The sequence below is a fragment of the Manis javanica genome, chromosome 4 (genome assembly GCF_040802235.1).
Source record: "Manis javanica isolate MJ-LG chromosome 4, MJ_LKY, whole genome shotgun sequence".
Classification (NCBI taxonomy): Eukaryota; Metazoa; Chordata; class Mammalia; order Pholidota; family Manidae; genus Manis; species Manis javanica.
Window position 1 is genome coordinate 29,822,390 of NC_133159.1, and position 14,019 is coordinate 29,836,408.

At 40.6% G+C, this 14,019-nt stretch overlaps 1 pseudogene; it reads left to right on the forward strand.

Annotated features, from left to right (window-relative positions):
• Positions 1-2,991: 2,991 nt before the first annotated feature.
• LOC108400152 (small ribosomal subunit protein eS24-like) lies at positions 2,992-13,251 on the forward strand (annotated as a pseudogene).
• The last annotated feature ends 768 nt before the right edge of the window (positions 13,252-14,019 follow it).

Sequence of the window (14,019 nt, forward strand, 5' to 3'; positions counted from 1 at the left end):
TGTGTCCTTTACTACTCACACAGAATGCTTCACGCCTGACACTTCACCCAAACTTGTGGAGGTTTTCTGCCACTAAGCAATTCTCTGTGACACCAGCTGGTAATCCTACAGTTTAAGTCAATTCTGAAACTATCTACCAGGAGATAGTATCAGATGCCATCGAGTGCAGTTCCACAAGACTTCACCCCACTTCAGATGCCAATCAGAAGTAGTACATCCCCAGGTTACCCACAACTTCAGCCTGAATGGCTACAAATTGGAAGTTCTCATGCCTCTTTCCTTGAATTGGTTAATTTGCAAGAGTGGCTTGCAGAACTCAAGGAAACACTTACATTTACCAGTTTGGTAAGGATACAGATGAACAACCAAGTGAAGAGCCACATGGTATGAGGTCATGGCAGTTTCTGTGCCCACAGAGTTGGGGTGAGTCATCCTCCTGACATGTAGATTTGTTCTCAACCTGGAAGCTCTCTGAACCACATACTACTGTTGGGATTTTATGGAGGCTTCCGCATGTAGGCACAATCAATTGTTAAGCCCATTCCCAGCACCCCTCTGCTCTCCAGAGAAACGGAGTGGCAGGGCTGAAAGTTCCAAGCTTCTAATCATGGCTTGGTCTTTCTGGTGGCCAACAGTGGGAGCAGAGTCATGCTCCTACCGCTCTCACACTTAAGACTTCGCAAGGGTTTTAAAAGCTCTATGCCTGGATCTGGAGGCAGAGACCAATATATATTTTCTATTATCTCACACACATCATAACACTTCCCACAATGTATTTAAATTATCTGCGTGTCTTTCACTTTTCCTGCTAAAGGACATGCCCTGGAATTACAAATTCTTCAAGAGCACTAACCTTTTCTGTTTCATCTTTGTATCCATGAAATTATGCCCAAACTCTGACACAAAATATGAAGCAATAAATGTTTCTTGAATTTTTGAACTGGGAAGCATAAACAAGGCTCCCACCTCTAGTAAATGAAGGCTACCTTAGCCACCAGCAGGTGTCAGGACATGTCTCTGTGGCTTCCAGCCACCAAGCTTCTCATCTGAATCCAGATCCGAAACTGCAGGTGAGTCGTTGGAAGTGTGCAGACGGACCATGCAAACAGCTCCAAGGTCCCAGGGTGTCACTCAGAAGGAAGCAATATAGGCTGCATTCAGTTATTCATTGTATTCTTCCAGATTCTCTAGAGCACATTTCACACATGCTGAATTCTCTCCTAAATGTGCTAAATGAACTGCAAATATAAGTACCCCAATAAGTTAGTTTTCCTCCTAAGTTTTAACATTATATATCTAAGAGACATATGAGTTGTTTTTTTATTAAGGTATCATTGATATACACTCCCATGAAGGCTCCACAAGAAAAACAATGTGTTTATTACATTCATCCCCACTATAGAGCCCCCCAACAACCCACCACAGTCACCGTCCATCAGCGCAAGATGCCACAGAGTCTCCACCTGATTCCCCCAGCTACTCTGCCCTCCCTGCGACCCCATATATACCATGTGCACCAATCATGATACCCCACAATCCCATTCCCCCTCCCTCCCCACCCGTCCTCCCCAACCCCTCCCCTTTGATAACCGCTAGTCCCCCCTTGGAGTCTGTGAGTCTGCTGCTATTTTGTTCCTTCAGTTTTGCTTCGTTGTTATGCTCCACAAATGAGGGAAATCATTTGGTATTTGAAAAACATGAGTATTTAAAAAGCTATTGTGTTTATGAAAAAAGACACACTAACCATTCACAGAAAACTCGGTAAAGCCGAACTAAAAAAACTAGATAAAATATAAAGAAAATCTTTTTCAATGAACAACACCTTGGCTGGCATATAGGATATCCCTAGCAGAAAACAGGAGTAAGCCAGTGTGAGAGCCACATCTGTCCCGGAGGCACAGACAGATCCCCAGGCCCTAGCATCTGTGCATTCACGGGCTATGAGGGGGCGGGAGCCTGAACCTGCAGACAGCAGAAGGCGCAACCACAGCACAAGGCGGAGCATCCCCAACCCCAAACCACTAATCCCCTCGGTGGGCAGTGACATTTTTTTTAAATAATAAAAAGCTGCTTAACTAGGGGGCATTGGAGATGTGAGCCTGGTTTAGCCTTGGATAAGAGTAAAGAAAAAAATAATAATAAAAACTGTCTCTGCTGAAAATTCTCTACCCAGCACCTCCACCCATATGTATTTACCTACTGACATGCTCACATTTCCTAATTGGCCCCAAATACTCCCAGATGAAATATACAGTGTTTCTGGATTAGTAGTCACATGAAAGACACACACCCAAAGTCTCTCCTGAAGAATATTATTAAACTCAGGCCTCAGCAATTTCCCACAAAGTTTTAAATAACATGACTCACAAGTTTTTTTGAAGTCTTTAACCATACAATTAAACAAATCCCACAAGCAGAAGCAACCAAATACAGCAAACTGTTAAACAACAAAACCCAACTGAGTAAATCGGATGATCTAATTGGCTTTATTCAGTAATTCATGGATTGGGGAGCATCCTATCTGGCAAATAGAAAGGAGCTCTAAAAGTTGTATAGAACGGAAGGTTTTTAAAGACAGAAAACAGGTGGGATAAAGAATTCATTTAAAAAAAAGGATTATTTGCGACTAGTAATCCTTCAGGAACAAAAGTATCTATCAAGCAGATTATTTCACTGGTGCTGACCAGGAAATTCCAGACCGGTAAAGATTACATTCCTGGGGAAGGTTGGAGCTACAATTAGGTCAGGTATTTAGCCTTGGTATGGTAATGTGGGCTTAGCACACGTGACTCCATCTTGGGCCCATTGTTTCTCTTTTATAGTACCCATAAAGATCAGGGATATTGTTATTATCAGCTATAAAATATAATTTAATTAGGTTGAACTGAATTAAAGGGGATTAAAAGTACAACCAAGAAAAGTTATCAAAACTAATCAAGCATCCCTCTTATTCTCCCTGGCTGCCTAAAGATCAGCTGCTACACAAACAACACAGTAACTATCTGGACCAGGAAGTTCATGACTAACCAACTACATCAGCAGAAACAAATGGTCATTGATGTCCTTCACCCTGAGAAGGCAACAGTACCTAAGATAGAAATTCAGGAAAAAGTAGCCAAAATGTCCAAGACCACACCAGATGCCATCTTTGTATTTGGATTCAAAACTTATTTTGATGGTGGCAAGATAACTAGCTTTGGAAAGATTTATGATTCCTTGGTTTACACAAGGAAAACTGAATCCAAACATAGACTTGGAAGTATGAAAAGAACAAGACCTCAGGAAAACAGCAAAATGAATGCAAGAGCAGAATGCAGAAAGGGGGACTGCAGGGGCCAATGCTGGTGCTGGCAGAGTGAGCTGGGGGTTAGGTAACAGAAGCAATAAAGATTCTTCAGTAACTTTGTCTGCGGTGATTGTGCAGATTTTCCATGAGCAGATTAATAAACTAAAATCTTTTATGTGTCCAGTGGGAAAAACTTATCAAGCAGATCTGAAAAAACTCAAAACTTACAGAAAGAAAAAAATGTGATAATTGATATTAGAAATCTGCTGCATTAGTTAAATCACAGCTTAATGAAAGAAAGAGGCCCCAGTACCTGAGCCACTGCTAAGGACTCAGCAGCCTCTCCCTTGAGCCCCCTCTATACATTCCCCACCCCCCAGCCTTCTACCAGCACGTTCCACAGGCCATTACTACAAAGGAAAAGGAATCATATCATAGTTCTGCTATCCATATTTCAGAACCTCCACTCTTTCCACCCTTTTGCTGATGTAAGTAAGGGTGATGCTCTGATTCCTCCTGGCACTAAGGATTATATCCATATAAGAATTCATCAGACAAGCATATATGGTCAATTAATGTATGATAAAGGAGCCATGGACATACAATGGGGAAATGACAGCCTCTTAGCAACTGGTGTTGGCAAACCTGGACAGCTACATGCAAGAGAATGAAACTGGATTATTGTCTAACCTCATACACAAAAGTAAACTCAAAATGGATCAAAGACCTGAATGTAAATCATGAAACCATAAAACTCTTAGGAGAAAACATAGGCAAAAATATCTTGAATATAAATAAACATGAGCAGCTTTTTCCTGAACGCATCTCCTCAGGCATGGGAAACAGAAGGAAAAAATGAACAAATGGGACTACATCATGCTTAAAAGCTTCTGTAGAGCAAAGGACACCATCAGCAGAACAAAAAGGCATCCTACAGTAATGGGAGAATATATTTGTAAATGACATATCCGACAAGGGGTTAACATCCAAAATATATAAAGAACTCAAACGCCTCAACACCCAAAAAGCAAATAACCTGATTGAAAAATGGGCAGAGGACATGAAGAGACAGTTCTCCAAAGAAGAAATTCAGATGGCCAACAGACACGTGAAAAGATGCTCCACATCACTAATCATCAGGGAAATGCAAATTAAAACCACAATGAGATATCGTCTCACACCGGTAAGGATGGCCAGCATCAAAAAGTCTAAGAACAACAAATGCTGGCAAGGATGTGGAGAAAGGGGAACCCTCCTACACTGCTGGTAAGAATGTAAGCTAGTTCAGCCATTGTGGAAAGCAGTATGGAGGTTCCTCAAAAAACTAAGAACAGAAATACCATTTGACCCAGGAATTCCACTCTTTGGAATTTACCCAAAGAATACAAGTTCTCAGATTAAAAAAGACATATGCACCCCTATGTTTATCGCAGCACTATTTACAATAGCCAAGATATGGAAGCAACCTAAGTGTCCATCGGTAGATGAATGGATAAAGAAGGATGTGGTACATATACACAATGGAATACTCTTCAGCCATAAGAAACAAACAAATCCTATCATTTGCAACAACACATGGACGGAGCTGGAGGATATTATGCTCAGTGAAATAAGCCAGGCAGAGAAAGACAAGTGCCAAATGATTTCCTTCATTTGTGGAGTATAACAACAAAGCAAAACTGAAGGAACAAAACAGCAGCCCACTCACAAACTCCAAGAAGAGACTAGCGGTTACCAAAGGGGAGGAATATGGGAGGGTGAGTTGGGAGGGAGGGAGATGGGGATTGAGGGGTATTATGTTTAGTACACATGGTGTGGGGGGTCACAGGGAAACATAGCACAGAGAAGGCACATAGTGAATCTGTGGCATCTTACTACACTGATGGACAGTGACTGCATTGGGGTATGGGTGGGGACTTGATAATATGCGTAAATGTAGTAACCACATTGTTTTCTCATGTGAAACCTTCATAAGAGTGTATATCAATAATACCTTAATAAAAAATTTAAAAATAAAAGGATTACATGGGACTAGTAATCCTTTGGGGAACAAAAGTGTCTATCAGGCAGATTATCTCACTGGTGCTGACCAGGAAAATCCAGACTGGTTAAGATTAAGTTCCTGGGGAAGGTTGGAGCTACAATTAAGTCAGGTATTTAGCCTTGGTATGGTAATGTGGGCTTAGCACACATGACTCCATCTTGGGCCCATTGTTTCTTTTCTATAGTACCCATAAAGATCAGGGATATTGTTATTATCAGCTATAAAATATAATTTAATTAGGTTGAAATAAATTAAAGGGATAATTAAAAGTACAACCTCACACAAGTTAGGTTGGCCAACATAGAAAAGACTAGGAACAACAAATGCTGGCAAGGATGCAGAGAAAGGGGAACCCTCCTTCACTGCTGGTGGGAATGTAAACTACTTCAACCATTGTGGAAAGCAATATGGAGGTTCCTCAAAAAAACTAAAAATAGAAATACCATTTGACCCCAGAATCCCACTCCTTGGAATATACTCAAAGAATACAACTTCTCAGATTCAAAAAGACATATGAACCCCTATGTTCATCGCTGCACTTTTTACAATAGCCAAGATATGGAAGCAACCTAAGTGTCCATCTGTTGATGAACAGATAAAGATGTGGTACATATACACAATGGAATACTTTTTAGCCATAAGAAACAAACAAATCCTACCATTTGCAACAACATGGATGGAGCTGGAGGACATTATGCTCAGTGAAATAAGCCAGGCAGAGAAAGACAAATGCCAAATGATTTCCCTCATTTGTGGAGTATAACAATGAGGTAAAACTGAAGGAACAAAATGGCAGCAGATTCAGAGATTCCAAGAATGAACTAGTGGTTACCAAAGGGGAGGGGTGTGGGAGGGTGGGGCAGAGGGGGGAGGGAGGGGGAGAAGAAGGGGACTGAGGGGTATTATGTTTAGTACACGTGGTGTGGGGGATCATGGGGAGTACAGTGTATCACAGAGAAGGGACATAGTGGATCTCTGGCAACTTGCTGCACTGATGGACAGTGACTGCATTGGGGTGTGGGTGGGAACTTGATAATATGGGTAAATGTAGTAACCACATTGTTTTCTTGTGTGAAACCTTCATAAGAGTGTATATCAATCATATCTTAATAAAAAATTAAAAAATATATATATATGCTAGATGAAAAATGTATATATGGGTGAGGAAAAAGATTACTGTTAAAACATTCAAGGTTCCTTTACTATTTTTGAGGATAACATAAAGATATTGATTAAATTTAGTGTTTGTTAAATATGCACATTAAAATTGATTTTGTGCCATGCATTGTTCAAAGTGTTTTACGTATATATTTACTAATAAATCCTAAAGCATAGAGAGATTAATTCTAGCTGGTGGGTGGCAGAACCCAGATAATCTGGCACCAGAGTCTACCTCTCTTAAGCAAAGTGTTGGCCTAGGATTTCCACATCAGTTTTTACCTAAGAAGCCTCAATTGCCAATGGAATATTATTCAGCCATAAGAAGAAAACAAATCCTAGCATTTGCAACAACATGGATGGAGCTAGAGGGTATTATGCTCAGTGAAATAAGCCAGGCAGAGAAAGACAAATACCAAATGATTTCACTCATATGTGGAGTATAACAAAAAAGCAAAAACTGAAGGAACAAAACAGCAGCAGAATCACAGAACCCAAGAATGGACTAACAGTTACCAAAGGGAAGGGACTGGAGAGGACGGGTGGGAAGGGAGGGATAAGGGCCGGGGAGGTGGGGTGGGGGTGAGGTGGGGGATGGGGGTGGGGGGGAAAAAGGGGGCATTAAGATTAGCATGTATAGTGTTGTGGGGGGGTACCTGGAGGGCTGTACAACACAGAGAAGACAGGTGGTGATTATACAGCATCTTGCTACACTGATGGACAGTGACTGTAGTGGGGTGTGGTGGGGGGAGTTGGTGAGGGGGGGAGCCTGTAAACATAGTGTTCTTCATGTAATTGTAGATTAATGATAGCAAAAATAAAAAAATAAAAAAAGAAGCCTCAATTGCTATGGTGGATTAAAGATGGCTACAAATTCTTTGCCACTATTTCCATTGAAAGCTTAGTCTATTTCCTCTCTCCTTGAATCATGGCTGGCCCTGTAATTTGCTTTGACAAAAACAATGTGGGGGGATTGATACTATGTAACTTTTGATGCTGAGTTGTAAGAGATCTACAGCAGGGTAGCAGCTTCCTGGTCTGGGAGCATATCACTCAAGACTGCCTGCTTTGCTCCCAAGGTAGGATGAGTTATTGCCTGTTTGTTAAAGAGTGTGTTAAGAAAGTTACTTTTTAACAAATTGGGTTTTAAAATGCAATTTGGTTTTCAAGATGGAATCCTTCCTGTTTTTATAAGTTGTTTTGGGCTTGCTTGTTAAATTGCTCAGGTGGCAAATCACTTGACTAGGGCTGGAGGAAGAAAAGCAGCACCTGGGTAAAGTCAGAAAAATAAGATGGGCCCCCCAGCAGGCCAAAGTAAATCTCACAATGGATTATCTTGCTTTGTTTTTCCCTGAGGCCCTTACCCTACTTACCTAAACCCATGGTCCCTGTCTCAAGTGCACAACTGCTGGAGGTACCACTCCTATAAGCTGTTATGTGAATGGAACCTTCTAGAAGTATAAATGTGGTAACCTGGTTGGGAAAACGGATTAATGAATGAACATCTATGAAATTTGCAAGCCTTTCCATATTCTCTCTGTCAGGGTATAGAGTATATCTGTACATTATATCTTATTTTCCTTCCTTTTCAAATAAGAGTTTTAATTGAGGTCTGTACTCATTTGCTAGCACTGCCATAACAAAGTAACATAGACTGCATGGCTTAAACATCAGAAATGTATTTTCTCACAGTCTTGGAGGTTAGAAGTCCAAGATCAGGATGTTAGCAGGGTTGATTTTGTTCTGAGGCCTCTCTCCTTGGCTTATAGAGGGGGGTCTTCTCCCTGTATTTTCTCTCTGTACGTGTCTGTGTCTAAATTTCCTCTTCTTAAAGCACAACAGTCATATTGGATTAGGGCCCACTAATGATGTGTTTAATTTCATTACCTCTTTAAAGGCTCCATCTCAAATACAACCTCATGCTATACAAGGTCATCCAGTTTTCCTTTACTGTTTTAACTATGGTTTACTGCCAAAATGTATCATTTTGGCCTACGTGGTGAGATCTGAATTTGAGAAGATTAGATACCACATAGAGATTCTATACTCAGAGATGGATGCTATAGCTGGAGGTAATTTTGGGTGTGAATGTGCTTGGAGTTGTATATGGTCTAATCCCATTATATTACGTAGGGAATTTTTGGAGTTGTATGTTGTCTTGCCAGTGGGTTTCAGCCCCGGGCAAGTTCACTATGGATCCAATGTGACCAAAGAAATGACAGTAGAATGTTCTTGGGGTGAAAGAGTTATACCCAACTTTATTATTTCCACGGTGGCAGGTCAATCACTAGAATTCCATCCACCCAGAGCGAGTCTGCATGCAGCAAGCAGGTCTCTGCCTCTTGGCCTCTCTACCCGTGCAGCCATATCAGTCTCTGTCCTTGGCGCTGCCACCACTCCAGCCTCTGCTCTGCTCTCCTGCAGCCTTGCAGCCGTGCCACCGTGTCACCCAGAGCACTGCACATAGCTCTTTATTTAGAGTCAATAACGACGTATTGCCCACAAATGTGTAGTGAGCTAGCCAACCAGGGCCAGTTGAGAATCCTGGCCACAGGAACCTTCACTTTATCCACACACAGTGAATCCATTCTATCACTTATTGTCATATTTCTGTTACTGCAAGCTTAAACTTGCAATCTTGTTCCTTAAACTGCAAATCTTGCTGGCAAAAGCTCTACCCAAGTGGGAGGATTTGTCTTCTTCATTTGTATCCTCAGGATTCTTAATTGCAAGCAAAAAAAAAAAACTCTTGGTGTTTTGAACAGAAAAGGAATTTATTAAAAGGAAATTAAGTTCATTGTAGAATCAATACGAAGGTTGAAAGAAGAACCATATTCTAGGCTACACAATGAGAAACAGCCAAAATCAAGTTGCAGAACTGGGCTGGTGGTAAGGACACCACTGCTGTGGCTGCAGGTACCACTTATAATGGCACCACTGGAGTGATCACTCCCCCCCTGCACCCAATGCTTTTCCAGGAAGCAATTTTCCTGAAACCAATCTTTCTAGCTAGCTTTGAGGCAGGTGTGCCTGACTGGCAGAGCCCAGTCTGCATGTGGGTGCTCTAGTTGCAAGGTATGTGAGAAAAACAAGCACTTTCAGCATTTGAAAGGATGATGGCAGGTTTATATCTCAGATTTATAAGCTGAGAAAATTCCCTAAATTGGATGAGGGGTCCAATGCTGAGGGCTCAAAAGAAGTGTCAGGTATCCACTAGATCATTAACCTTCAAGACTGCCCCTGAGCAGTTCTTGGGACATCATTTTTCCACACACTTCAAAAAGCCTGCTGCACACAAGGCTCACAAATTGTAATAATCTATAATTAGAGCTGGTTATTGCATAAGGGTTAATTGAAGTCAGGTACAAGCTATCACCAAGAAAACTGTTATCTCCTCCACAACAGAAAACTAAGAAATTAGGAAGCCACTGTCCCAACTCTTGGCTCCAAGAACACACCGAATTCGCCAAGATCTGGGGAACAGGAAGCCGCTGCCAGAGCTGTTGGTTCGAGAGCCATGAACTCCTAAATCCTCACATGCTGCTTCGTTTCTCCCCTATTAACTCAATTCCAGGTGCAAGCCTGTTAGGCAGGTACCAAATTGGGAAACCTAAAAAACATCCAGGGACGGAGCTGCAAGGAAGTCTGAGAAATTTAATTTTAGCTCTCCAGCCTCTGCAGTACAAGGAGGCATGATAGGAGGGGGTTGGCACAGATGTTGAACAAGATATCTACCCTGTCTACCTCAGATACTACCCATTCCATCTTTATTCAATCTCTGAATGCTATTTTAAAAAATAAATTTAATAGGCAATATATTCACAATGAAAAAAAAATCAAACACTATCACCAGGAAACAATGAAAAGTAAATCTCCTGCCTGCGTCTATCCTCCAACTCCCAAGTTTTCCTCCCAAGAATCATAGACTTTTATCAGCTTCCCGTTTATCATTCCATAGATAACCTATGCCTCTGTGTATATATATCCCTCCATTTTTGTTTTATATATATGAAGCATAAAATACAGTTTTTTCCCAATCTACTTTTAACAGCTGATGAGAGAGAAGACTCCTGGAGGATCTAATGCTGGTCTAAGGACAGTCTCACAACAATGAGAACTCCAGTTCTTCTTTACAAAGTCTTTAAAAAAAAAAAAATCTTTACCCTTTGGCAAAATATTTAAGTGGTACAAAAATGAAAACAGTAAAAAATGAGTCTTCCTAAAAAATAACTACTGTTAAATAGTTTACATATCTATCTATATTTATCTATCATCTATCTATCTACCTATCTACCTACCTATCCATCTCTATGTGTATATATGTGGATAGTTTTTGTAGCTTTGAATTTCATCATCTGCATTGTTCCATGTTCTTCATTGGCCAGAGTGTTGTCCAAATTTGCCTCACAGCCCTGTTAGCTATTAAGGCTAACAGCTTTAATCAATCCCTAAAATCTTGGGTCTCTACTACGGGAACTCCTCAAAGTAAACAAACAAACCTGATCTTACTTTACACTTGCCGCTTCTCGGTGATAAGACTCTTGGAATTCAAGTTCCTAGATTCTGTCTTGGATTTTGCCAAAATTGCTCTAGGCAATTTCTGCAGGTTACTCTGCCCGTATTCCCCAGGGCAGTGGAATCCTGTTTTTGTCTCCCAGACTCCTCACTCTCTTCTGATCAGAGACCTGAGATCTCCCAGGGACACACGGGGGTGGAAACGAAGCGCGAGGATACAGCATTTACCCTGAGATTTTTCAAAGTAGAATTGAAAGGAAGATGTTCCTTTCCTTCCTGGTAAAAAAAAAAATGCAACTACATGAGTCTGGGTTGGTTGGTGGCCACAGATCCACCTTCATGGTGAAGTCAGGTTTATTTTCCATAGCAATTCTATCATGTATTATTAAATTTTTCTAACAGCTTGTGGAGATATCATTTACATAACAGAGACAAGGCCAGTCAAATTCTTTATTACGCAACAGATATTGTTCACACTTTGGCCATATTCCAAAGTTCTGAGGATTGGGAAGTGGATATATTTGGGAGTCATTATTTAGCCTACACATAAGATAATAATGGAACATACCTCACAGGACTGTATAACTGAATTAACTAAATTAACACATGTGAAACTTTACATAAATAAGTGCTCAACAAGTGTTGGCTATCCTTATTATTCATTTCTGTAATGTACATTGGTATTTTTTACTCTTCTTATTTTGAGAAATGATCAAAATAGAAGCCCAATTGTATTACAGAAGTTTGAAGGGAAACAGGTAATTGGCACCCGATCTCTTATTATTCAGGCCATGGGTCAATAACCAAAGCTTGGCTAATCGGATGCTCACGCCTGGGACTCTGGAGTCTTGTACGATCTCAACTGAAGATTAAGTTCTGTGGCAATGGTGTCAAGAGTTTAGCAGCAACAAACGTCCAGTGGGAGTGTTGTGGTTATACTCCACTTGTGGCGAGAGGTGATCAATGCTATTTAGCTTTTTGGCTAGACAAATAGCTTTCTTGTTCATTTTCCAAGCAGGCTTCTCCTGTTTTCCTTTCCTTTCTATAAGCTACATAATTTCCTGATAAATTCTTTTTCTGCCTATGTTAGTCATTTTTGGCTTCTGTTTTTACAACCAACAACCCTGATTAACATTCTAGTGGAATTCCAGTGGTCTTTTTGTGACAATTAATTAACTGTGATTGCAAGACTTCTGAAAAATGTGCCCCCTAATTGTGGTTGTTAGGGGGGACCTGATATAGGGGAGAGCATAGTAAACATAGTACTCTTCATGTAAGTGTAGATTAAAGATTAAAAAAAAAAAAAGAAAGAAAGAAAGAAAGAAAAGGGGGATTACTCCTTGATAGGATAAAACTATTGGTAAATCAAAGATCAACGCATGCTTTAAATACCCTTAATGTTGATCACTTAAAGGGTGTCAGATGATCAGCTATGGAGGTACTCTTTTCTGATAATATTCCTTTCTCTTAAAAAAAAAAAAAAAAGCAGTCCTTGTGTGCTGACCTCCAATGAGTTCTGCACAGTGGTATAGAGGGCATGTCAAAGTGTGGGCAAAGGGTCTGTTTGTTTCTATGCAGAAATCAAAGCCTAGCTTGGATACCCAGAAAATGAACTAAGATACGATATGAGGAGGAGCTTCCGGCATCAGCACTCTCTGGAGGACTCGTGCCGGGGGATGATCATCAAAAAGCCTCCACAGGGATCCGGGCAATGCTGCGGTTGTGGCTGCATCCACCCCACCATTTCCTGGACTTGCCATTGGAATGAGGAGGGAGATGTCTAGGCTGACATGTGCATACAATGAGACAACAAATTTGACAGGATCTGTACTGTTGGAACTCAACCAGGAGTTGGGAGGGGTGCAAGGTGTAGCACTCCAAAATCTTATGACTATAGACTATCTACGGTTAAAAGAACATATGGGAGGTGAACAGATCCCAGAAATGGGCTGCTTTAATTTGTCTTATTTTTCTCAGACTGTTCAAGTACAGTTGGACAATATCCATCATATCATAGACAAATTTTCACAAATGCCTAGGGTGCCTAAATGGTTTTCTTGGCTTCACTGGAGATGGATGGTAATTATAGATTTGCTTTGTTTATGTCACCGTATTCCTATTATGTTAATATGTGTGTGCAAATTAGTTAGTAGTTTAAAACCTATACATACTTAAGGTACTCTACAAGAAGATATGTCAAAGAAATAATCAATCCTCCCATGTTTTCTTCCATATGCTACCTCTATAGCTTTTCTTCTTCCTTCCTAATTACAACCCTTAAATAGAATTCGTGCCTCATATCGAAGTTACCGAGTATCATAATTCCTCCAAGTGGTAAAGATACCTCGAGACAAGTGCTGGGCATAGAAGCCACAGGGCATAAATCTGCAAAGAAGTAAAAAGCTAACCTTTGCAAACAATATGGCTTCTCTCTCACTTACCAACTTTACATTTCCCTGTATGGCCCCGGAAGATGACTGGTTAGCCAGAGACGGGTAAGATTCCTCAAGGGAGGAACAACCTAAGACAGGCACAGTCACAGGGGGGCCATCAGGTGAGAAACTGGGGATCAACAGAGGTGAAGCTCAGAACCTCATCCCCCCTGCTTTGAGAGAAATCTTCTGCATCCGTGGATGTTTTATTGCCCTTGTCTAGCTTGGATTAACACATAGTCTACAGGCACACACCTGATCATCTACAATTGCTCTCTTACAACACTAAACTATGTTTTCTACCTTTATTTTGCATCTACCTACCACTTCAGCATTTTGTTAAAAATAAAAATAATAATAATAATAAAGGGAGAAATGTGGGATCAACATATAAATCAAGTATAAAAATCAAACGAATATTCATATTTGACCTGATTGTTTATAGTTCATAATGTGTGATCAAAACCGAAAGTTTCTGTGATGAATGCCCTTGTACTGTTCACCATGTAAGAACTTATTCACTGTGTAAGAATTCGTTCACCATGTAAGAACTTGTTCGTTATGCTTCAGAAGATTGGAGACTG